At 36.1% G+C, this 27,232-nt stretch overlaps 1 protein-coding gene across 4 annotated transcripts in view; it reads right to left on the reverse strand.

Annotated features, from left to right (window-relative positions):
• Positions 1–27,232, reverse strand: part of LOC145268840 (uncharacterized) — a 305,412-nt gene that overhangs the window by 12,776 nt on the left and 265,404 nt on the right. For 2 of the 4 annotated variants that reach the window (XM_080124519.1, XM_080124527.1), the window contains one exon: positions 6,720–6,785. The exons of the other annotated variants lie outside the window; for them this stretch is intronic. The gene's annotated coding sequence lies outside the window, so the exon portion shown is untranslated. The remainder of the gene's footprint in view (positions 1–6,719; positions 6,786–27,232) is intronic. 4 annotated transcript variants of the gene reach the window in all.

Raw genomic sequence — 27,232 nt, forward strand, 5'->3', positions numbered from 1 at the left:
AAGGGTAGACATTTCCATTCAAGTAAAGTAGGGAATGACTCAAAAAAATTTGCCGATTTGCTAAAGAATTACAAACGTAAACCTAGTAACTAAAATCTCGTAATATTAAAAAATATTTTTTAAAGTCTGTTTTTCTTTGACTTAATTTATTAATGTTAATGTTAATTTATTTATTTAAGTATTTTTCTTTCTACACTTGCCCCCGTCACCCTCCAATTGTTTAAACTTATTATTCGAATTTATTTTTGTTAATTTGCGGCTTGTGATTCACTTGCTTTTTTATTCCAAATATACATGTTCTCAAATGTACCATTAAAAGTCTGCCTATATTCTCTTACAAAAAAAAAAACGGTGCCGCTATTTCATTTCATTTTAGTATTAGTTTTAGTTAGTTACTGTAGTCCATCCATGTAAGTGACAACCTTTTCTTCATCGTTTATTTAAATTGATGATGTGATTTCGTTGCTGACTATGAAGCCCGATGTGTGATCGGCACTCCTTTGCACAAAGAGACAGCACAGGAAGACAGGCTTGAGGTTTTGAAGGTGAGTGTGTGCAACGCTTGTCTCACTATCTCAGTGTGCAACGCTCTGTAGCTCCTCGCTCATGCTTGTTGTTGAAAAAGGCCATCCTGCTATAACATGTGGACCGACAAGTATCTCTGTCCACTGACAAAGGCCTTACAAAATAAGGGGCTATCGCAGCGCTTGAGGGTGAACTTGATGTAGCGAGTCTTCGGACAGCCGATGTTTCGTCAGCCGTGAGTGAGCTGATCAAAGAATTCTTCGAGGTAATCTTTTTGAGGGCATCCTGATAACGTGGCCCAACCATCGAAGCTAACAACAGAAAAGTAGTGATTCTAGAGGGGCAACTCTAACTCTCCTGCGAATCTCTGAATTGGACACCTTGTGCCACCAATAAAGGCCGTCTTCTTGATGTTGATAGGAAGGCAATTTTGGTGATAGGTATTGGAGACTACGTCAAGACTGCGTTGAAGTTCGCTGGAGATATGGCTAGGAAATGCGGCATCATCGGCATACTGTAAGTCGAAGATAAGTTTTTTAGAGATTTTAGTCATGGCCTGAAGACGTTTCAGGTTGAAAAGGCTGCGATCAACATGGTACTTTGGTTTCGTGCTGCAACCTTCAATTTTTTGATGCCATTGCATCAGAAAATTGAAGGTTGCAGCATGAAACCAAAGTGACGCCAACCAGGAACAGGTTGAAAATTAACGCAGTCAAGACGCATCCCTACTTCATACCAGAATTCCCGGCCAAAGTGTTTGATTCTGCACCTGACATGGCAACACGAGCACGCATGCTAGTGTAAAACTACTGAGGGGCCGACAAGAATATAGGAGGGTAATCAAACTTCCGAAGAATGTTCCATAACAGCCCACAGTTCACTGTGTTGAAGGACTTGGTCAGATATACGAGGGTCAAATAGAGCTCACGATGCTGCTCACGTTTCCTGCATGAGACGTGCAACGGAATTCATATCAGTGGTCCTACGCTCTTGGCGGAAGCCAAGGGACGACAAAATCGACAGCAGTCTCCAGAAATGGGATGAGCATGATCATCGCCAATACTTTGCCGGCCACAGAGAGGAGAGAGATGCCTGGGTTGTTGCCACAGTTAGCGTGGTCACTCTTACGTTTGTAGATGAAGATTATGTTAGCATCCTTCCACTTCTGTGGGAGACACTTTGCTGACCATCAATTCAGAATAAACCCAAGATAATCATGGGTATGGAATATGTGCCTACATCAAAGATGGCTTTCCATGTGGTAGGAACATCTCCAGAGAAGACCCTAATTTACCTTATATGTGCTTCCGGGTTGCACTAGCTTACACCACTGCATTTATATTTGCCCTCAATCGCCCTCACAACAGTGCGGATACTATCTTTAAGAGAATATCTGAGAAAATTGACCACATCCTGTCTGCTCATCCATCGGCTAACATTCACATTTGCGGTGACTTCAATGTCCATAACGTGGAATGGCTGACCCACTCAAATAAAACCGATGACGTCATGATTTTGCCATTGCTTATGACCTCACTCAGAGATTTCACGAACCCACCCGTGTGCCCGATACACTAGGTCAATATGCAAGCCTTCTAGACCTTTTCCTCACAACTTCCCCTGGGCTGTGTTCATGTTCCGTTCAATCTCCTCTGGGATCCTCTGACTACTCCGTTGTAGCAGTTAAGATAAAAATGAAGTACTGTATATCGATACTCTATGGCTAACTGGGATAGCTTCCGTACATTCATATCTGACCTACATCTGCATTCCATGTTTAAAAAGGATGTGTCCTCTATAGTATCAGACCTAACCGAATGGTTAATTGTAGGCATAGACCGATTCATACCATCCAAAAAATTCCAACAAAAACCTAACAGCCAGCCATGGTTCCCTCATGAATGTGCTGCTGCCATCGCGCACAGAAATCACTTTTTCCATAGCTACCAACGTAATAGATGTACTGAGACTAAAGCTGCTTTCAGGACTGCCAGCAACCACTGTAAGAGAGTAGTAAAACATGCAAGAGAGCTATATGCTATCCAAAGTAGCTGAGCAGCGGCTTGGTTCCCACCAGTTCTGGCAAATAGCAAACAGGATCTTGAACAGAAGCGTGCGTTCTATCCCAACCATCATCAATGAACCTGAGGTCATCTCGTCAGCATCAGACAAGGCCAGACTATTTGCCAAGAGTTTTGCAGCTAATTCTACCCTATGCGACAATAACCATCAACTCCCTGTATTTCCTCCTATAACAGACAACACGCTATGCAACATACAATATCTGTGCGTGATGTCGCCAAGCTAATAAAGAACCTTGATTCCAGGAAAGCAATTGGCCCTGATGACATTCCAGTTATAGTGCTTAAAAAAACTCCAACCAGAACTTGTCCGCATACTTACAAAACTGTTTAAGTGTTGCCTTAAGGAGAAGTGCTTTCCAACACCGTGGAAAACCTCATCAGTATGCCCTGTATTTAACAATACAGGTGAAAAGTCATCTCCCTCTCAGTACAGACCAATAAGTCTCCTGTGTGTCATGAGTAAGGTGTTGGAATCCATATTAATAAAGAAGTAGTCACCACCTCAACAGAAACAACCTTCTTAGTGACACACAATATGGTTTCCGCTCTGCAAGATCTACAGCAGATGTGCTAACGATTATATCACATAAGATTAGTGAATCTCTTGACAAAGGTTTCCTTTTCCGGGCAATTGCTCTTGACATATTAAAGGCCTTCGATAAGGTATGAGATAAGGGCCTACTTACAAAGATTTCCAGCTACGGTATAACTGGAAATGTTTTCTCAATCATTAAATCATTTCTCTCTGATAGGCTCATAAGAGTAGTGGTTGATGGGCAAAAATCATAGGCTCACACTATTAATGCTGGAGTCCCTCAGGAGTCCATCCTGGGCCCAACTCTCTTCCTGATCTACATCAATGAGCTCCCAAAACACATACTTAAATCATTCATTGACATCTATGCTGATGACACGACCATCTATGGCAACACATCAAAGGCCGTAAATGACAAAGTTCTCTCTAATTATCTCTCCTCTGATCTTGAGCGCGTGGTACAATGGGGGAAGAGGTGGCTGGTCACTTTTAATGCATCCAAAACAAAGCTTCTATCTTTACATCATCAACGCTCTGATCCCCATCTGGCATCAGTTGAAATGGATGGCTCTCGTCTTGGGGAGGCTCCATGTTTTGACAAGCTTCTGGGTTTGACCTTTACTCCTAATCTGAAATGGAACACATACATCAAATCTGTTGCTAGGGACGCTGGGAAAGTGGTGGGATCCTTCTACCGCTCCAGAAGATATCTCACTACTAATGCAATTCTCTATCTGTATAAAAGACAAGTACGTCCAAGGATGAAGTACTGCTGCCACATCTGGGAAGGAGCTGCTAAAAACAGCCTATCCTGCCTTGACAGAGTACAAAATAGACTTCGTGGTTTTTCTCTTCCCTGCAACCTCTCTCCCACAGAAGAGACGTAGCGAGCCTGTCTTTGTTTTATCGTTATTTCCATGGCAGGTGCTCGTCTGAGCTCCAATCCCTCGTCCCCCCTCGCCAATCTTTCACGAGAAACACCCGTCTGGCTGAAAATACTGTCAATAATTTTCCCCACTCTTTATCTGTGCCTAAATCCAAACGTAGATTTTATGAGCAAAGCTTCTTTCTTAGAACTGCACGCCAGTGGAACTCTCTGCCGCTTGCCTGTTTCCCACCTGACTACAACTTGGACGTCTTCAAGTCCAACATAAAGAAACTCCTGACAAACCGCCCCCTTAAGTAAGACTATCTATTAAACCCCCTAATACTAATGATTACTACAATACTATCTCATGTATTACTGTACACGCAATAAGTCTTATCCGTGAGTGGCCTTCGGGGCTTGATAAGTGGTGACCCCCATGTAAAAAAAAAAACGGTGTAGGCGCAAAAGAAAATCAGTACTCCACACTTAAGGATCTCAGCGGGTATGCTGTCGGGTCCAGCTGCCTTGTTTTTTTGGGGGGCTGTGGATAGCCTACTTCACTTCGCTGGGGATAGTGATTGTCCAGCACGGGCATGGATGACAGATGGGGGAGATCATTAATAATAGAGGGATCGGTAGTATTAATCTTATTAAGCAGCTTCCGCTGATGTTCCAGGAAACCGTTCTCCTCTTTTATGAGAGTACCATCATTACTACGCACATTGTGCATGGAGCATTGCCTTGTGCCATGGAACATCTTTACTGTCTCGTAGAAACCGTGGATGTCGCGAATTTCCGCACGGATTTGGATCTCCCTAGCCTTCTTCAGCGACCATTTATTCTTATCCGACACAATTCCAGCTGCATCTTGGCACGGAGGGAATGAGAAACGCTCGTGGAATGTGGAAGATGCTGAATTTCTAAGAAGGGATCATGAGCGGCATTTTTCTCGCGTATGAGGGATCCGATGTCTTCTGAACAATCCATGTGTCGCCTCTCAGAGTAGTCAAGGATCGAACCATCCATGTGTCGCCTCTCAGAGTAGTCAAGGATGGATTCTGAGGCACTATAAGGACCGGTTAAGATTTCTTGCCATTCTGCCGTGAGGGTAGTAGTGGTCATTACTGAGACAGTAGCAGGAGCATGGAGGGACGATGGCATTGCACAATTCAGCTGAGATTGGCAGATCCCGTAGAGAACACAGGTCGAGTCGCCGTTTTAGCTTCTGCCGACGGGCAGATTGACGTACATTTAGACGGAAACTTGAACGAATCAGGTGGTGATCAGTGGAGCATTCAGCACAATGCATGGGACAGGTCAAGAGCACGTCACGCAGCTCACAGTGTCTGACGATGACAAAATCGTTAAGGTGCTAATGTTTGGACCTTGGGTGCATCCAGGACGTCTTGTACATGTCACGTAGCTGAAAGAGGGTGTTGGTAATGGTAAGATCTAGCTCCGCACAAAGAAACAGAAGTCGGAGATCATTTCTGTTTACGTTTTCGACTCACTGTCGTCCAATGATTCGGATCTCACTACTATATATTAGATTCAATGTAATAATAAATAGGGAATTGTCTCTATAATAATAAATACGTATTCTGCATGAATTAATAAAATATAATATGTAAGCGTATCTCATAACCAAGTAAGACCAGGCAACACCAGCTAAACATATACCTGCATATATATATATATATATATATATATATATATATATATATATATATATATATATATATATATGAGAGAGAGAGAGGAGAGAAATAGAGAAACGTATATATACACGTGTATATATATATATATACTTATATATGATAAACAACAGAGTGATTTCGTCTTTACAAGACTCGCCAGTGTGGCTACATAACACTAATAACTGAAAGAAATCAGTGTATTTAATGCTCGGTATAAACCATCGTTTTTATGCACTCAAAGTTGAGCGTATACATTGCTTTTTGACACATTAGTGTGAATTACCGTAATATTTTTGTGAATTAATCGGAATGTCATTATTATATTGGGATATTCAATCAATTTATGCATGGAGAGATGACCACAGACCTCGCCTAAGTTGTCGAGGAAATCTGATGCCAATTGCTCTTTGGCCACAATTCAAACATAAGGTCCTTTCTCTCTCTCATTTTCTCACGCGGACCCCTTCTATATAGTTTATCTTTCTCTCTATATATCTATATATATATTTGTCTCTCTATCTCTCTATCTATCTGTTTAGACGTACATATGCATACGTGCGTATGTGCGTGTAGTTGACTTGCATATAATAAGCAAGAAGTTTTCTTTAACAAACTTTCGCATGCACGCTTTTCTTTTGCTAAACATATTCCTCTGTACATTGCTTAAATGTTTTCTTTATTTGTAATGAATTGTTTTTTCTTTATAATTATGTCTGTAAGAGTATGCACTTATTTTTGTCAAAGAAATAATATCTATACACGTATTTAGTGTCACTATTCCCATCGATATTACATACACGAATGAAAACTAACAGGTATCTCATAGATACTTATTGTATATTTAACTTTACGTTGAATTCCATCTCAAAACTTTTATAAGGATTTATTCTGGTTTTGTATTATGTTATGTTATTGTTAGGTTTCTTGGTCCATTTAGGAAACAAATGAATTGATGAGTTTTGACACCATTTCACTCAATTGTAATCGTTCAGAAAAGGGAAATTACTCACACGCCGTGAAATGGATTACTGTGACCTCTGAATTCTTTCTCGATGCAATCATTGGAACTTGTCAATCTACAGAAAACAAAAGCGATGTTTCAAGCAACCAATCAGAAAGAGACACGTTATGAAACTTTGATTAATATACACATGATAATAGGTAGAGCACATTGCAAAAGTTAAAATGCAACATACACGGCTCTTCAAATTAAGAATTATTATATTTGAGTTTTTCTTACTGTTAGGTTACTCACCCTTACATATAATAGTGGACTCTTTCATTTATAATTAAGATCGCGAGAATATGTTTTTCGTTATGTGCAGTCGTACTCACGTATACCAATACTCTTTATTTGCTTTTGTTTTTTTGTTTTTGTTTTGTTTTTTTCATTTAATATATTTTGTTTTCACTAATTTCCGAGTTGTGTTTTCCTTCAGGAGATTTACAGGATCACAACACATATATCATTCATTAGTCAAATTAACGAGTCAGTTTTACAAGTTGTGAACGTTACAATTCATTCAAGTAACTATGTCGATATCGAAGCAATTTTATTTTCTGCATCCCAAAAACATTTGTTTATTCTATTGTACTTTATTGTACAATATGTATATATATATATACATATATATATATATATATATATATATATATATATATATATATATATATATATATACACTGCGTGTTACATTATTAACGAGATAACATTTTTTTTTACCAGTTTCAGAAACTTACCGGTAGTTTCGTATCAAAAGCTTCGGAAACGTCGGCAATGCTGAGCTGCGCGTACTGTTAAATTTTCGTACTGTCCGCGCAATGTAAACAACTTGCCATCGTAATTGCTGAACCCACAGTATTTGAGGTTTGTCTAATTATTAACAAGGCAGTTTGTTTTGTCATAAAATCGGGTCCCAAAGGTGATTTGAGAGGTTCTGAAAAGAGTACTATTACACAAAAGCTAGAAAAAGGTAAAACTAGCCACGAAATATCGAAAATGATAGGAAGGTACCATCAAACTGTGAAGAACTTTGTCAAGGACCTTACAAATGTACGTAAGAGAGTTGATAAAGGTAAATATAGAGATGTTTCACGCCGTTCTCTACTCCAAATTAAACGTGAAGTTGTTAAGAACCCTGAGCAGACAAGTCGAAAAGTCTTTGAACAAGCCGAATTGAAGAATGTCTCAAAAAGTGCTCGATGTCCCCTTCTGAAAGAAGGGGTAAAATCTGTTAAACCTGTGACAAACCTCCATTAAAGCAACGTCACATTCAAAACCGATTTAAATGGGCAGAGGGCAGCATGAAAACGGATTTTTCCAAAGTTTTGTTCAGAGATGAAGTGCGTGCACTCTTGATGGCCCAGAACATGGAAGCTAGAGTGGCCTGCGAATTCACTAGATTTGAACCCAATTGAGAACCTTTGGAGTATCATGAAGCGACATCTCTATGAAATAGGCGCCAATTTAAGAGCAGAGATGAGTTGTGGGATGCTCTCCAATAGGTATCGCGAGGAGTTGACGAAATCACAAGTGTGACTAATTCTGTGGACCAACGTCTTTTACAAGTCATTCATAAAAACGCAAATGAAGCAAAATAACTTTTACATCAGAGTAAAAAATACCTACATACGTGAATAGAAATCTTTGAAGGCCTATTGAAGAGAACCTGAATGCCTACTGAGAGAACTTGAATGTCTACTAGATACTGTCGTTGAGTGTCTAAGGTATATCTGTACAGGGGTTTGTCAAGATAACCTGGTATAGAGATAATTTTTCCTACAAATAAACCCTGCATAAATATTCAAAATTACATAGTGTTCTCGGCGTAAATAATATCTCTAAGCTATGGCTAACCCATGATGGCTTATACGACAAATTGCCGCATTTTCCTCAAGTGATGTTGGCTATAGTAATAGCACTAAGTTGGATACTCCACTAGATTAGAAAACCAACAAACTCGCATCCTTCCTTAAAACTTTCCTTCATAAATTTCTGCAGAAAAATATTATACGACGTAGAATCCTTTCTTCACATAATTTCTTCTGATAACTTAGAACTATATGAATCACTCCCAAATAATTTTGATATAGTCGGATACCGCCTACTCTGCCGTAAAGGCTTAGATAAACACATGCATGGGCTCGGAGTCTATATATGTAAGACATTTTCCCTATCAAGACAGCACAGCCTAGAATTGAATAATCAGCCCTACATGTAATCATATAACATAGTATAAGTAACATTTATTTTTTTCTAACGTTTCTACTCAACTCAGAACTATACCTTAACTGATTACTTTACTGATAGTACTGACACTGGAATTTTCTCATATCTGAGTGCTCAACTCTATGTCTTCGGGGGCTTTAAATTATGAGAACGAGCAAGCCTAACTTCTTGACCTGTTTTAATAACATTGCCCGAAGCTGATGTGACCTAGCTCATTACCGATAGCACTCATCTCAAGATTCCAACGTCCAAACACCTAAGACTGTTATTTTCAGACAACATAAGCTAGAATAAATATGTAGATGTTTTTAAGTCTGCATCAAAGGAAGTAGATGCCATCTACCAGGCTAGAAAACTTACATCTACCAGTGTCATATCTTTCTATAAAGCCACCGTTCGCACGTACATGTGGTATTTATGCCACATCTGAGTTCGTGGACTAACTCTTCCTTTTGGACAAGATACAAAAGGAAGTTTAAACTGTCTTCGAAGCGCCTTGCCGCTAAGTGGAATTTCTGCACCAGTTTTACAAATCCATCAACGAAATGTTCTCAGACAAACTCTGCATTTGTACACCCCCGACTTAGCCAACGAGCAACAAATAAGCAAAATATTGTAAACGCTAATAGATGTAATATTTAAGATCTCATATTCTAATTAAATCTTTATAAATGAGAGATTTTAAATACAATCATTTTAAGGGTAGTCATCTTACTCGAACTCAATTGCTCTTGTAGAAGGAACAAAACAGGAAACGATTTCAACCAGAAAGGAACATAAATTGTATTTTCTCTAGTTGAATAGATTTCATTTATTTAATTTATAAAGATATTATCAGAGTAAGAAAATAATAAATTTCATCGAAATTTTCGTTTGTCTTTTGTATTAAAACCGAAATCCAAATTGTTTTTCGAAAAATCTATCATGACATTCCATCAGTAAACGATTCGTAAAAAAGTACGTTGAAGTTCTTTCTGGCAGCTGCAACTCATCTACACTACTTTATAAGTGCTATGGCATTATTCCGGTTAACATAATCTTCTTATAAATAATGCCATATTGTGTTTCTTTCAGTCATCTAACAAAATACACTATTCGCACGTGTTTTTATATTGTAATATCTTTAATGTAAATAACATTTTTCTGGCCTTTTTTGTTATTATTTCAGTGAACTTTCCTCACTATTATGCTTAAACTATCTGTAAAAATACAGTATTGCTCAACACATTAACGTAGCTTCCTGAGATTCTGTTTAGGATTTGGAGACAACTTTAGGTTTTGTTAGTAAAAAGTTTTATATAATGTTTATATTTATATAAAGTTAGGTGTATGTATATATGTATTTATATACATATACTTGTATGTAAAATATTCACCCATAAACACATTAATCGATCATTATGTAACTTTGAGATACAAAGCACAGAGGGTCATTTTAATTTAATTTTATGCAAATAGGCAAAAAAATGGGAAAATCGGTTTTTTTGATAATTTTACAATATATATTATATATCGATTAAAAAATACTTTCCAAATTTCAGGGTTTTTTTAAAACTTATTTTAAAGGGATTTTTAGTGCATAATATGAGCACAGCCGCCCATTTAACATTTGAATATTTTAAATTTACATTGTGATTGAACCCATGAGTATTATATTATTAATCAAGCTTTCATTTTTAAATATTTGAAAAATCAAAGTCATTTAATGAATTTTGCTCAAAACTCGAATGAAGATAAAATATCATTATATTGTGATTTTAATCTTCGTGGGGGGGGGATAAAGTGCTGAAAACTATTCTTCTGGCAATAAATGCTCATTTTCTTTTATATTCATATGTGTTCCATATTGAATACAAATGATATAATATTCGTTTGTCTAATAGTTATATTGTTTCTGTATTAATGCGTAATGACACAACATTTGTACTTTTCCGAAATTGTGCGTTTTTATTTCTATCCTTGTAGCCATATCACTAATAAAGGTGCTTAGGTAAACGTTTTAACTGGGCTGATGTTATAGTAGGGAACCAAACCCTTGGATTAACCACCAACGAGGACGTTCTATCAGCAGTATAAGTATGTGGGCTGCTGGATTGCCATTTGGTGAATGAATACAGTAGCTTCTTGTAGGGCTTCTCGATATCATATTAGTTGGTAATTGTTACGGCTTAACCGTATGGTCTACAAATATATATATCCAAATCTGACCCCCAAGATCACCATGGGCATGAAATATGTGCCTGCGTTGGAGATGGCTTTCCATGTAGTATGGAACATCTTCGGAGCAGACTCTAAATTGCCCTATATGTGCTTACACTGTTGCGTTCATGCTTGCCCTCTTCACCCACACAACAGCAGAGTTACTATCTTGAAGAGCCTATCTGAGAAAATTGACTACATCTTCTCTATTCATCTCGCAACTAACATTCCCGTTTGTAAAGATTTCAATGATTACAATGCGGAATGGTTTGCCTACTCAAACAAGACAGATGATGAGAAGAGGTTCTGTAACAATTTCTCTATTGCTTATGATCTTACTCAGATTATTTACAAATCCACCCGTGTGCCCGACATTGACAGTCAGTATGGGAGTCTCCCAGAACTTTTTTTTACAACTTGCCCTTCACTATGTTGATCCTCTGTTCTATCTCTACTAGGCACTTCCGACTACTCGATTGTCTCAGTTAGGATAAAACCCAAATTTAATAAGTCCGTAGACGTATCTCTCAATTCCACAATATATGGCTGACTAGGATAGCTTCCGTACATTTATATCAGATATACATCTGCGTTTCATGTTTAAAAAGAACGTGTCTTCTATATTATCATAACTGATGGAATGGTTAATTGTAGGTATAGACAGCTTCATATCCTCCAAAAATTCCAGCAGAAATCAAACATCCAGCCGTGGTTTTCTCCAGAATGTGCTGCTGCTGCCATTGCGCACAGAAATCACTTTTTCATTGCTTTCAACGTAATAGATGTACGGAGACTAAAGCCGCCTCCAGAACTGCTGGCAACCACTGTAAAAGAGTAATAAAGAACGCTAGAGAGCTGTATGTTCAGTCTCTCAAGTACAAAGTTGCTGAGCAGCGGCTTGCTTGCCACTAGTTTTGGTAATAACAAACAGGAAGCTGGACAGAAGCGTGTGCTCTGTCTCAATCATTATCAATGGATCTAAGATAATCTCGTCAGCATAGGACAAAGCCAAACTCTTTGCCATAATCTTTGCAGCTAATTCTACCCTATGCGACAGTGTTAAAGAAGTAGTCAACCACCTCAACAATAATAAAACCCTCCGTGACAATGTGGTTTTCGTTCTCCTAGATGTACAGCAAATGTGCTAAAAGTTATATCTCATAAAATTAGCAAATCTCGACAGAGCCTTTTTAGGGCAATTGCTCTTGACATATCAAAGGCCTTTTATAGAGCATGGCATAAAGGTCTATTCGAGATCTCCAGCTACGGCATGGCTGGAAATGTCTTCTTAATTATAAAATAATTTCTCTCTGATAGATTTATAAGAGTAGTGGTTGAAGGGAAGAATTCGGGAGATTACACTATTAATGGTGGAGTCCTTCAGAGGTGGGTCAATATTGGGCCTAACTCTCTGACTGATCTACATCAATGATCTCCCAAATCACACCCTAAGATCATTCGTAAACATTTATCCTGAAGACACTACCATGGCAACATTTCATGGCACTAGACACTACCATGGCAACATTTCAAATTTGCTTTGATTATCTCTATTCTGATCTTGATCATGTGGTGCATGGGGAAAGAAGTGGCTGGTTAATTTTAATCTATTATAAAGCCAAGCTTCTATCTTTACATCATCAGCATGTACATCTAATCCGTTGCCAACGTCGCTGAAAAAGTGCTAGAATCACTATACTGATCCAGTAGATATCTCACTGCCGATGCAATTCTTCACTTGTATAAGAGCCAACTACGTCCTAAGATGGTATACTTTTGCAAGATTTGGCAAGAGCTGCTAGAAGCACCTTGTTCTGTCTTGACAGAGTTCAAAATAGACTTGGTAGCCTAGTAGGGGATGCCCCTTTTTCATTTCTTTCACCTCTTTCCCACATAAAAGAGGTTGCAACCCAGTCTCTGTTTTATCGTTATTTTCATGGCAAGTGCTTGTCTGAGCTCTAATCTATGGTCCCTGTGCCAAACTTTCACGAAATGCATTCGTTTAACTGAAACCACTATCAATAATTTCATCCACTCTTTACCTAAACCTAAACGTAGTTTTCATGAACAAAACTTCTTTATTTCTATTCGGTTGCCCTGCTTTCCAGCTGACTACAATATTGTCGTCTTCAAATTCAACGTGAACAAGTTCTTGATAGACCGTCCTCTTTAGTTATCAAATCTACCAAATTTCCACAATCAACGATTACTACGATTATGTCCCCTTGACTATCGTACACCCAGTAACCCTTATCCTCGAGTCGATTCCGAGCCTTGATAAATGATTACTTATCTGTAATATATATATATATATATATATATATATATATAATTCGCACTTGATTGCTACTGTATATTACATGACATCCAAAAATCCATCACGAGACAATATTTTTTAAAGATTATTAATGTACTTTCTGAATCAACAGTATTTTTACCGCTATTTTAATAATAATAATAATAATAATAATAATATTAATAATAATAATAATAATAATAATAATAATAATAATAATAATAATAATAAATAGCAGAACCCGTGCAAATTCCACGGTAGTTGAAAATTTTTAAAACCACACATCAGTAAGAAACATCTTATGACATAATCAAACAATTACATTGAAGACTTAACTAAATCACGAAGCTCAGGATCTTCAAGTCCTGGTATCTCTGCTGAAAAGTGCATCAATTTGATGAACTGTTTTGATCCTGCTCTCGCAACATTATGATCCTCTAGCAGTGCAGTATCCCTATTTTTTTTTAATTCAATAACATAAACATTTACAAATAGAATTATCAGTACATGTCTGTCTTTATGTCTTTCACAAGTTCAGTTAGATGTGCATGATGCTCACGTGATATTAAGTCAAGTCGATTTTATGTAAGTTCTGAAGTTGCTTACTATTTAAAGACATCTTAAATTGCATGTGTATGTAACGAATAGTTCTGGTTTTCTGTATTGTGAGAAATTTCTTTCTCACACATCTCAATTTCCTCCCTGCAGAAGCAAATGAATTCCACAAACAAAAGCCATACATTTCAAACTCAAAATTTATTCACAAGTAACAGCTATGAAAGTTATTTGCTTCTGGTATAGTCCTGTGCAAAACGGTGGCTCGATTTGCTTCCATACACATGGAGCTTTTAGTTCGAATTCCTATTGTTGGAATGTTAGTTCGTTGTTCCTTTGGAAGGATCCATGCATGTTCATGGTTAACTCGGCGGGAATGATGGCGCCTATAATTAGGCATAATGTGAGCCCCTTTGGACTCAAGCTGAAATGAGATAAGATCCAATAATTGGTAAATAAACATGCAGAACAGCTCTTGAATGTCATCCTCAATTAGGATAAATACAGCAATATAAGTTTTTTTCTGCTTGTAGAGATGTGTTCCTTCGTTCACCAACGGTTTGGAGTTCATGAAGGTATTGTCTTGGCTCCCTTCAGAGAAAGGCGCTGTGTTGAGTCTATCCTGATGCCGAATTTCTATTAGACTGAAAAATAAAAGCAAAATACAAAAAAGGGCACCAAGCAATGTACTTGACTCATTCAAAATCAACCAATCACGGAACGGCTACTAGAACTGTGTGGCTGGCCTAAACAAGAAAGATGGCGGTTGTATATGGAATTTCTGATAGTATTTACAGAAAGCTGCTTTGTACTAATTTCAACATGACACGTAAGTAGATAATAATGTTTTCACCTGAAATTCGCAGGTTTAAAAGAACGCTAATCAACATAAGCAACCTAGAATTTTACTTATTTTAACATTACATGTAAGTAGGCAATAATGCTTTCACCTGAAATGCATAAATTTAAAAGATCTCTAATGCATAAAAACACTATATATACTATATATACTATGATTTCAATTATTTTGACATAAACTTTTAGTAGTTAATAATTTTTTCACCTCAGTTGCGTTGGAATGTTTACTAATTTCAACATAAAAGTAGGTAATACTGTTTTCACTTGAAATGCGGAGGTTTAAAGGATCCGTAATCTATAAAAGCATCCTATGATTGTAAATACTTCGACATGACACTTTAATAGGTAATAATGTTTTCACCTGAAATGCGTTTGAATTCATACTAATTTCAACACAATATGTAATAATTTATATTAATTTGAAATAATGTAAACTTTTAAAAAACATTGGAAGTAGATACGAGTCCGTTATTAAGGTCAAACAATAAACGGCGGGCGTTTGGGAAATTGACCCCATCTTTAAATTCCACAATTTACACTTTTTTCACGTTAATCTTATCGAGTCGCAATATTGTTCTCGGTAATCACAAAGTACCTGTTCAATTTAGTAGTGCGTTATAATTGGAAATTGATCCCTGACGATAAAAGTCATTTTTTTACCTGAAATTTAAGTTTGTAATCGGTGAAATAAACGTGAAAAAAGAAAAAAAGCGTAAACTGTGGAATTTAGAGGTGGGGTCAATTTCTTAAACCTCCGCCCAATAAACAAATAATAATTTTAATTTTTAATTTTTATTTATTAGACTGGAGATTAGGAGGCAAACTACTCTCGATCCCGCTATCAAATAAAGGGAACATAATTTCCTAATCACCGTTATGTTAGTATGCCAACAATATATAAACAATGATATTGGTAAGTTAACAGTATTCGTTTTCAGCATATCTGAAAACCTAAAAAGTCATTATTCTAAAGGAAAATGTCGAGATGAAAACCAAGTAAAAATTTACCATAAACTTTTTAAATTTTAAACGATATAAACAGATATGTTTTAATCATCGTTCACAAGTGCTTTTGTGTGAATGTCATTCTTTAATGGGGATAAATATGTGAAAATCTATTTATTTTCTTTTATTTTACCGAAGTTAAATACGTGATCCACAATCGGGTTTTTGCTGGAATAATCTATTATACGACAAAATTAAGTAATTGATTTTTTTAGCAATCTAAAAAAAGAGAGAACACAAATTTTAATTTAAATCAATTATAAGTAATCACGTGATTCAATTTTCACTAAGCACGTGATTAATGATTGGTTATAGGGGAATAGTTCTATTTATATTGTGTAAAAAATTTGAAAGTTTTATATTGTTCAAAAAGTTCTAATCATATTGTTTAAAATAAATAACATGTTTATTTTGAAAAAGAACTTCTGACCAATATAATTTTTACATATTGTTGGCATTCGCCATTTGAAGAAGATTTTAAAGTATTTAAACTGTCAATTTCTGGTTATGATTAAAGTTTATAGTCAAGCATTATCGTTTACTTGTCTATCTGGACATGCGAAACACGTAATCATTGGCTGCGTTTAGAAAAATAAAAAAGGAATGAGAGAAATTGTGATGTTTAAAAAATGGTACTTATGCAGAGAAAGAGCCGTGTTGAAATAATAACGTTATTTCCAAATCCATTTTAACATGGAAGTTTTTTTTGTTTGTTTTTTTTTTGTTTGTTTTTTTTTTAACTAATCTGTAATTTCATCTAGTATCCTTTTTTATTATTAAGGATACCGTAAAAATTGGATTTAGTGATAGAAATAAACTTCCACGGTCCTTTGTCTACATAAGTACCTGCATTGAGAAAACTATTATCTAAAAGTAAATGAAATAAAACAATTATACATAGAATTTAAAATATTCAAGTGTATAAAATAAGAAAAAAAAGATGCTTATGCACTTTTGCCAATGCGCTATTTTTAAAGTTTTTTCGGGTAAAATTCAAGCTTCACGATCTTTATTTTTTTTCATTTAATTGTTAGGTGGAAGCAAAAATTAGTTACAAAATATCCCCCCGTGTTAAGAATGGCTTTCGAAATTATAACGTTATCATTTCAGCACGGTGGCAAAAGTGTGCAAGTACCGAAAAAATAGCTTCTAAATACTATAAAAATAGCTTCTAAATACTATAAAAATAGCTTCTAAATACTATAAAAATAGCTTCTAAATACTATAAAAATAGCTTCTAAATACTATAAAAATAGCTTCTAAATACTATAAAAATAGCTTCTAAATACTATAAAAATAGCTTCTAAATACTATAAAAATAGCTTCTAAATACTATAAAAATAGCTTCTAAATACTATAAAAATAGCTTCTAAATACTATAAAAATAGCTTCTAAATACTATAAAAATAGCTTCTAAATACTATAAAAATAGCTTCTAAATACTATAAAAATAGCTTCTAAATACTATAAAAATAGCTTCTAAATACTATAAAAATAGCTTCTAAATACTATAAAAATAGCTTCTAAATACTATAAAAATAGCTTCTAAATACTATAAAAATAGCTTCTAAATACTATAAAAATAGCTTCTAAATACTATAAAAATAGCTCCTAAATACTATAAAAATAGCTTCTAAATACTATAAAAATAGCTTCTAAATACTATAAAAATAGCGCAGTAACATACAAATGATTCTTTTCTTTTAATTTAATTTTATTTACAAACAATAATTTTGATTTTCATAAAAATCTATTAACGTACATTTAAAATTTACACAATAGAATCCTCCTATAAACAATTGGAGTTTTTTTTTCTATAAGTTTTTTATGAATAAACTTTAATGCGTACATACAAATCTTTATGGATTAATTAAATTTTGAGGGGTAATTATCTGCTTTACCTCTCACCCCAAAAGAAAAAGTTAGGTTTATAATCAACAGGTGTTTTAAACTTTTTTTTTCGTAATCAAGTAAAAAATCCATTTTTTACTTGATTAAATAATTTTACTGAATCAATTCATTTTACTTGATTAAATAATTCGAAATAAGAAAAAAGAGTTTTGTTTTAATTCAATTATACGAAATAAGTAAAAAAAAAAATGAAAAACAAACTACACCACTACGAATTAAAAAAATATTTCATTAAATTTGATTCTTTATTAAATAGTTTGAAATAAAAATGATGAATCTTCTGCATAAATGTTACCGCATTGAAATCGTTATTTCGAACGCCATCTTTAACATGGAGGGACGGGATTTTGTAACTATGTGGTACTTTCTCCTAACAATTTAATTTAGTAGATTATGAAGTATTTAAACTATCAAATTCTGTTAATTAATCAGCGTCAGGCTATTTTTTTATATTTTGGGGTGTTTTTGTCTGGCGTTTCATCTCGCAATTTAATGAACAAAAGATACCGTAAAAATTGAACAGATTGTCGAAACTCTCATCTTAAAATAAATAATAAAAATTGTACATAATACTTAAAATATATAAATGTATAAAAAGATAAAAATAACTTGTAAATACTATTACAAAATAGCGCAGTAACATACAAATTTTCTTCTAATTTAATTTTATTTGCAAACAAATAATTTTAAATTTTAAAAAGAAACTGCTACGTTCATAAAAAATGTATACAATAGAATCCTCCTATCAATAATTTGAGTTTTATAGGATATTAAAATGTTGTCTGTAAAAAGTTATTTAACAGTTTCTGTTTTGAAATTTTAAGAGTTTTTAATTTTAAAGTTTTAATTTTAAAGTTTAAGCTATTACAAACAATACATAGTGTAAGTAGAAGAATAAATACAGATGAAAAGCTAGAGAATAAGACACTTATATACCAATAAAAGTGAAAACTAACATCGTGACTTCTTGCTGGTTGGTTTGTTATCTGATTTTAGGACTGGTTTTAATATAAATAAACCATATGGAAGGTAAAAACTTCATTTTATTAGTGGCCTCCTTGTGTACGTTGCTACTCTTTTTAAAGCAACACATTTCAGGTGAAAATATTATTACCTACTCACGTATCAAAAGCAAGAAAATAATAAAAACAAATCTAGTTCAATCTACACGATAATAATAAAAATCTTGCTTAGATAATTCGGCAATACCCCTGGTGTGCAACATTTTCCAACACTCCTTTTATCCCAATTTGCAACACTCCTTTTATCCCAATTTGCAACACTCCTATCATCTCAATTTGCAACACTCCTTTCATCCCAATTTGTAACACTCCTTTCATCCCAATTTGCAAAACTCCTTTCATGCTAATTTGCAACACTCCTTTCATCCCAATTTGCAAAACTCCTTTCATACTAATTTGCAAAACTCCTTTCATCCCAATTTGCAACACTCCTTTCATCCCAATTTGCAACACTCCTTTCATCCCAATTTGTAACACTCCTTTCATGCCAATTTGCAAAACTCCTTTCATCCCAATTTGCAACACTCCTTTCATGCCAATTTGCAACACTCCTTTCATGCCAATTTGCAACACTCCTTTCATCCCAATTTGCAACACTCCTTTCATCCCAATTTGCAACACTCCTTTCATCCCAATTTGCAACACTCCTTTCATGCCAATTTGCAAAACTCCTTTCATCCCAATTTGCAACACTCGTTTCATGCCAATTTGCAAAACTCCTTTCATCCCAATTTGCAACACTCCTTTCATGCCAATTTGCAAAACTCCTTTCATCCCAATTTGCAACACTCCTTTCATGCCAATTTGCAACACTCCTTTCATGCCAATTTGCAACACTCCTTTCATGCCAATTTGCAACACTCCTTTCATGCCAATTTGCAAAACTCCTTTCATGCCAATTTGCAAAACTCCTTTCATGCCAATTTGCAAAACTCCTTTCATGCCAATTTGCAACACTCCTTTCATGCCAATTTGCAACACTTCTTTCATCTCAATTTGAAACACTCCTTTCATCTCAATTTGCAAAACTCTTTTCATCCCAATTTGCAACACTCCTTTCATCCCAATTTGCAACACTCCTTTCATGCCAATTTGCAACACTCCTTTCATGCCAATTTGTAACACTCCTTTCATGCCAATTTGCAAAACTCCTTTCATCCCAATTTGCAAAACTCCTTTCATCTCAATTTGCAACACTCCTTTCATCCCAATTTGCAACACTCCTTTCATCCCAATTTGTAACACTCCTTTCATGCTAATTTGCAACACTCCTTTCATCCCAATTTGCAACACTCCTTTCATCCCAATTTGCAAAACTCCTTTCATGCCAATTTGCAACACTCCTTTCATCCCAATTTGCAACACTCCTTTCATGCCAATTTGCAACACTCCTTTCATCCCAATTTGCAACACTCCTTTCATCCCAATTTGCAACACTCCTTTCATCCCAATTTGCAACACTCCTTTCATCCCAATTTGCAACACTCCTTTCATCCCAATTTGTAAAACTCCTTTCATCCCAATTTGCAAAACTCCTTTCATCCCAATTTGCAAAACTCCTTTCATCCCAATTTGCAACACTCCTTTCATGCCAATTTGCAAAACTCCTTTCATCCCAATTTGCAACACTCCTTTCATCCCAATTTGCAACACTCCTTTCATCCCAATTTGTAACACTCCTTTCATGCCAATTTGCAAAACTCCTTTCATCCCAATTTGCAAAACTCCTTTCATCCCAATTTGCAACACTCCTTTCATGCCAATTTGCAACACTCCTTTCATCCCAATTTGCAACACTCCTTTCATCCCAATTTGCAACACTCCTTTCATGCCAATTTGCAAAACTCCTTTCATGCCAATTTGCAACACTCCTTTCATCCCAATTTGCAACACTCCTTTCATGCCAATTTGCAAAACTCCTTTCATGCCAATTTGCAACACTCCTTTCATCCCAATTTGCAACACTCCTTTCATCCCAATTTGAAACACTCCTTTCATCCCAATTTGCAACACTCCTTTCATCCCAATTTGCAACACTCCTTTCATCCCAATTTGCAACACTCCTTTCATCCCAATTTGCAACACTCCTTTCATCCCAATTTGCAACACTCCTTTCATCCCAATTTGCAACACTCCTTTCATCCCAATTTGCAACACTCCTTTCATGCCAATTTGCAACACTCCTTTCATGCCAATTTGCAACACTCCTTTCATCCCAATTTGCAACACTCCTTTCATCCCAATTTGCAACACTCCTTTCATCCCAATTTGCAACACTCCTTTCATGCCAATTTGCAAAACTCCTTTCATGCCAATTTGCAACACTCCTTTCATCCCAATTTGCAACACTCCTTTCATCCCAATTTGCAACACTCCTTTCATCCCAATTTGCAACACTCCTTTCATCCCAATTTGCAACACTCCTTTCATCCCAATTTGCAACACTCCTTTCATCCCAATTTGCAACACTCCTTTCATGCCAATTTGCAACACTCCTTTCATGCCAATTTGCAAAACTCCTTTCATGCCAATTTGCAAAACTCCTTTCATGCCAATTTGCAAAACTCCTTTCATGCCAATTTGCAACACTCCTTTCATGCCAATTTGCAACACTTCTTTCATCTCAATTTGAAACACTCCTTTCATCTCAATTTGCAAAACTCTTTTCATCCCAATTTGCAACACTCCTTTCATCCCAATTTGCAACACTCCTTTCATGCCAATTTGCAACACTCCTTTCATGCCAATTTGTAACACTCCTTTCATGCCAATTTGCAAAACTCCTTTCATCCCAATTTGCAAAACTCCTTTCATCTCAATTTGCAACACTCTATTCATCCCAATTTGCAACACTCCTTTCATCCCAATTTGTAACACTCCTTTCATGCTAATTTGCAACACTCCTTTCATCCCAATTTGCAACACTCCTTTCATCCCAATTTGCAAAACTCCTTTCATGCCAATTTGCAATACTCCTTTCATCCCAATTTGCAACACTCCTTTCATGCCAATTTGCAACACTCCTTTCATCCCAATTTGCAACACTCCTTTCATCCCAATTTGCAACACTCCTTTCATGCCAATTTGCAACACTCCTTTCATCCCAATTTGCAACACTCCTTTCATCCCAATTTGTAAAACTCCTTTCATCTCAATTTGCAAAACTCCTTTCATCCCAATTTGCAAAACTCCTTTCATCCCAATTTGCAACACTCCTTTCATGCCAATTTGCAAAACTCCTTTCATCCCAATTTGCAACACTCCTTTCATCCCAATTTGCAACACTCCTTTCATCCCAATTTGTAACACTCCTTTCATGCCAATTTGCAAAACTCCTTTCATCCCAATTTGCAAAACTCCTTTCATCCCAATTTGCAACACTCCTTTCATGCCAATTTGCAACACTCCTTTCATCCCAATTTGCAACACTCCTTTCATCCCAATTTGCAACACTCCTTTCATGCCAATTTGCAAAACTCCTTTCATGCCAATTTGCAACACTCCTTTCATCCCAATTTGCAACACTCCTTTCATGCCAATTTGCAAAACTCCTTTCATGCCAATTTGCAACACTCCTTTCATCCCAATTTGCAACACTCCTTTCATCCCAATTTGAAACACTCCTTTCATCCCAATTTGCAACACTCCTTTCATCCCAATTTGCAACACTCCTTTCATCCCAATTTGCAACACTCCTTTCATCCCAATTTGCAACACTCCTTTCATCCCAATTTGCAACACTCCTTTCATCCCAATTTGCAACACTCCTTTCATGCCAATTTGCAACACTCCTTTCATGCCAATTTGCAACACTCCTTTCATCCCAATTTGCAACACTCCTTTCATCCCAATTTGCAACACTCCTTTCATCCCAATTTGCAACACTCCTTTCATGCCAATTTGCAAAACTCCTTTCATGCCAATTTGCAACACTCCTTTCATCCCAATTTGCAACACTCCTTTCATCCCAATTTGCAACACTCCTTTCATCCCAATTTGCAACACTCCTTTCATCCCAATTTGCAACACTCCTTTCATCCCAATTTGCAACACTCCTTTCATCCCAATTTGCAACACTCCTTTCATCCCAATTTGCAACACTCCTTTCATCCCAATTTGCAACACTCCTTTCATCCCAATTTGCAACACTCTTTTCATCCCAATTTGCAACACTCCTTTCATCCCAATTTGCAACACTCCTTTCATCCCAATTTGCAACACTCCTTTCATCCCAATTTGCAACACTCCTTTCATCCCAATTTGCAACACTTCTTTCATGCCAATTTGCAACACTCCTTTCATGCCAATTTGCAACACTCCTTTCATCCCAATTTGCAACACTCCTTTCATGCCAATTTGCAAAACTCCTTTCATGCCAATTTGCAAAACTCCTTTCATCCCAATTTGCAACACTCCTTTCATGCCAATTTGCAACACTCCTTTCATCCCAATTTGCAACACTCCTTTCATGCCAATTTGTAACACTCCTTTCATGCCAATTTGCAACACTCCTTTCATCCCAATTTGCAAAACTCCTTTCATCTCAATTTGCAACACTCCTTTCATCCCAATTTGCAACACTCCTTGCATCCCAATTTGTAACACTCCTTTCATGCTAATTTGCAACACTCCTTTCATCCCAATTTGCAACACTCCTTTCATCCCAATTTGCAAAACTCCTTTCATGCCAATTTGCAACACTCCTTTCATCCCAATTTGTAACACTCCTTTCATGCCAATTTGCAACACTCCTTTCATGCCAATTTGCAAAACTCCTTTCATGCCAATTTGCAACACTCCTTTCATCCCAATTTGCAACACTCCTTTCATCCCAATTTGCAACACTCTTTTCATCCCAATTTGTAACACTCCTTTCATGCTAATTTGCAACACTCCTTTCATCCCAATTTGCAACACTCCTTTCATCCCAATTTGCAACACTCCTTTCATCCCAATTTGCAACACTCCTTTCATGCCAATTTGCAAAACTCCTTTCATCCCAATTTGCAACACTCCTTTCATGCCAATTTGCAAAACTCCTTTCATGCCAATTTGCAACACTCCTTTCATCCCAATTTGCAACACTCCTTTCATCCCAATTTGCAACACTCCTTTCATGCCAATTTGCAACACTCCTTTCATCCCAATTTGCAACACTCCTTTTATGCCAATTTGTAACACTCCTTTCATGCCAATTTGCAACACTCCTTTTATCCCAATTTGCAAAACTCCTTTCATCTCAATTTGCAACACTCCTTTCATCCCAATTTGCAACACTCCTTGCATCTCAATTTGCAACACTCCTTTCATCCCAATTTGCAACACTCCTTGCATCCCAATTTGCAACACTCCTTTCCTGCTAATTTGCAACACTCCTTTCATCCCAATTTGCAACACTCCTTTCATCCCAATTTGCAAAACTCCTTTCATGCCAATTTGCAACACTCCTTTTATCCCAATTTGCAACACTCCTTTCATGCCAATTTGCAACACTCCTTTCATGCCAATTTGCAACACTCCTTTCATCCCAATTTGCAACACTCCTTTCATCCCAATTTGCAACACTCCTTTCATCCCAATTTGTAACACTCCTTTCATCCCAATTTGCAACACTCCTTTCATGCCAATTTGCAACACTCCTTTCATGCCAATTTTCAAAACTCCTTTCATCCCAATTTGCAACACTCCTTTCATGCCAATTTGCAACACACCTTTCATGATAATTTGCAAAACTCCTTTCATGCCAATTTGCAAAACTCCTTTCATCCCAATTTGCAACACTCCTTTCATCCCAATTTGCAAAAATATGTGCATTTCACCCATATTCGTACATTTTTACGCCTTTTTCTATTCGTGAGCCAAAAATCCCTAAATACTTCACACCCGACTTATCTGATTTAGACCGGATCTCCATTCGGCATCATACCACGTTCATTTTGGGTATCAGGTACCTTTCCTATGACCGATATTAGCTGGTAATCAGCCACCATTTTTGGCATAACAATAAAGGTCCCATTTGCCTCTTCACAAAACTCGACGACTCCTTGTTCGATCGTTTCTCTTACCCTTTCTCTCCCATGATGTTTCTAATAATTAGGCGCTGTCAATTTTTTTCTACTGATATTACTTTAAAACATTACCATTTGTTTCAGGCTACGTTTTGAGGATTAAAACAGAAAAACTTTACCTACAATATTTACTGGTCAACTCCTAAAATACCTTCTGCTATACTGATTCACTCGGATTTCCTAAACCTGGATTCTCATAACTCGGCACAGACCCCGGAAAATATCACAACCTTAACTACCCTTACTCCCTGCGTCAGACTGTACAGTCCCTACTAATTCCCTAACTTTCGCCAGGACCTTCACCTCTGCTAGATTGCCCAAGAATAAAACAGGGCTATTCCACACTTAAACCTCTCTAAAAATTTAATTCAGTATCTTGTTAGAGACCAATCTACTGATTGAATTGTTACCTATTGGCGAAATCTTTATTCTGTCTACTACTTCCCTGAGTGATTTGCAATCTAATGATTCCACTGCCATTATGCTTGTATATGTCTGCGTTGGGGAAACCCTTATCCTAAAACTGATCTGCAGCCGATTCTTAACTACCAGACCCGTCCGCATTTTTAATCGCTGTGTCGAGTAGCCATAGTACTCGAAGTCAGTATCTGTAACCGACCTCTTTCCCAACCCACAGCTCACGGAAAAAGATTTTTTCCTGTAGGAGCACTTCCTATTCTGCTTTCCTGCCGATCAACTCGAATCAGAAAAAATTGTGATAGAAAAACCTTCTTTGGTGAACACCCATGAAAACAATATAGTAATTAACTCCGTATGTAAATTAATCATCGAATTACCCCTAATTCTAATCCTATATGCTAACCATGGGATTAAGAAAATTCAGTTTCATCTTCAATACTATTTTTTTTACTTTACTCACTATATGTTTTTAATTAATTAGTAAACAGCGTGCAACTTCTAAAAACCAATACAATCATTAATACATCACAAAATTACATTTACAATTTTCAAATACATTTTACATTTTTAAAACCAATAAATGTATAGGTCTTACATGCAAGACAAATTTATCACTATAATTAAAAGTTTACACTATCAATCCTTCTGCACAAACAAAACATTAAAAACGTCCAATGTTCAAAAGTACGTTACCTTTTTTCCTATGAACACAATTCGAAGAAGTAGAACTGCTTAAGTCTTGTCAAGTTGATTGACAGTTAAACAAAATCAAAGTCATGACACAATAAGTTTCTCGTGTTTCTATCTTTCTAGAATAACCGTAAATTCCTATCTAAACAAAGAATTATACATTTAATTTTAATTTATTTTTGTTTCGACATTTCGCAATTTGTTAATAAAATCATATTACAACTAAACAGTTCTTTGTTTTGTGTGTGTATCTGTAAATCCAGTTTTACAGTTTCACATATCCTGTTTATTTGAGTGAGTTTTCGCTTTGTTATTTTTTGTTGGTTTTTTTTCTTTACTGCCTCTCTTTTCTTCTTTTTCAGACCCCTTTTCCTATGTCGTGCATGTGGGTATTTTCCATTTGTTTTTGTTGTTTTTTTTTTTCAATTGTATCCCCATGTTTTTTGTTTCAATTGTATCCGCCATGTTTTTACGTACCTTGTGAGAAAATCTGGTTTACTCGGCACCAAAACAAATATGTTATATTGCCGACTTCTGTATGACATGGAGGTGTGTATAGCGAATGTACATACAACAGGTATGTATAAACGAAGGGGTCAATCCGTGTACATGTTATATCGTTGTCTTTGTAATGTTCATTGTGTGTGTACATTTTTAACGCATATAATAAACAGATTTAGATACATTAAAAAACAATTCAACAAATGGAACAAATACCACCGTAGTCATATCTTTTTTGGTCGAAATCATCGCTGTATTGTTCCAGACTCGCTTCTGAAAACATAATTCATTTCCTACCTCGACAAATTAGACAACCAACTTGTTTTGCCACAGTTACATTTATTCCTGTTGCGACTGTTTTTGTTCTGGAGTTGCATGCCATTCAGTTTTCAGAGATGACATATTATTATTTTTCCAGCTTCCATAGCTGAACGATTCTCAATCAGCTGATAAATTGCCTACCCCATATACTTGTTCTAACTCGTGCGCTCCAGACACCGCTAACTCCTAACTCGACTCTATATATTCAAACTAATCCTTTGTTCTGACGTCATTCGACGTCATTCGACTACACAAAGACCTAACGGGTGACTTATCAGTAACGTTTTCTCTGACCCAATTTTATTGATTTTATATCTAGGTTTAAAAACCTCTTTTGTTTATGTCCACTACATTCTTTTCTATTAGAACATATTTGTTTTTATTTATCTTGTTACTGTTCTAGTCAATTTAAAATTTTAAGACGTCATTTGACCATATTTTCATTTTC

Source organism: Euprymna scolopes, chromosome 4 (genome assembly GCF_053919585.1).
Source record: "Euprymna scolopes isolate OS-2025 chromosome 4, ASM5391958v1, whole genome shotgun sequence".
NCBI classification, from domain to species: domain Eukaryota; kingdom Metazoa; phylum Mollusca; class Cephalopoda; order Sepiida; family Sepiolidae; genus Euprymna; species Euprymna scolopes.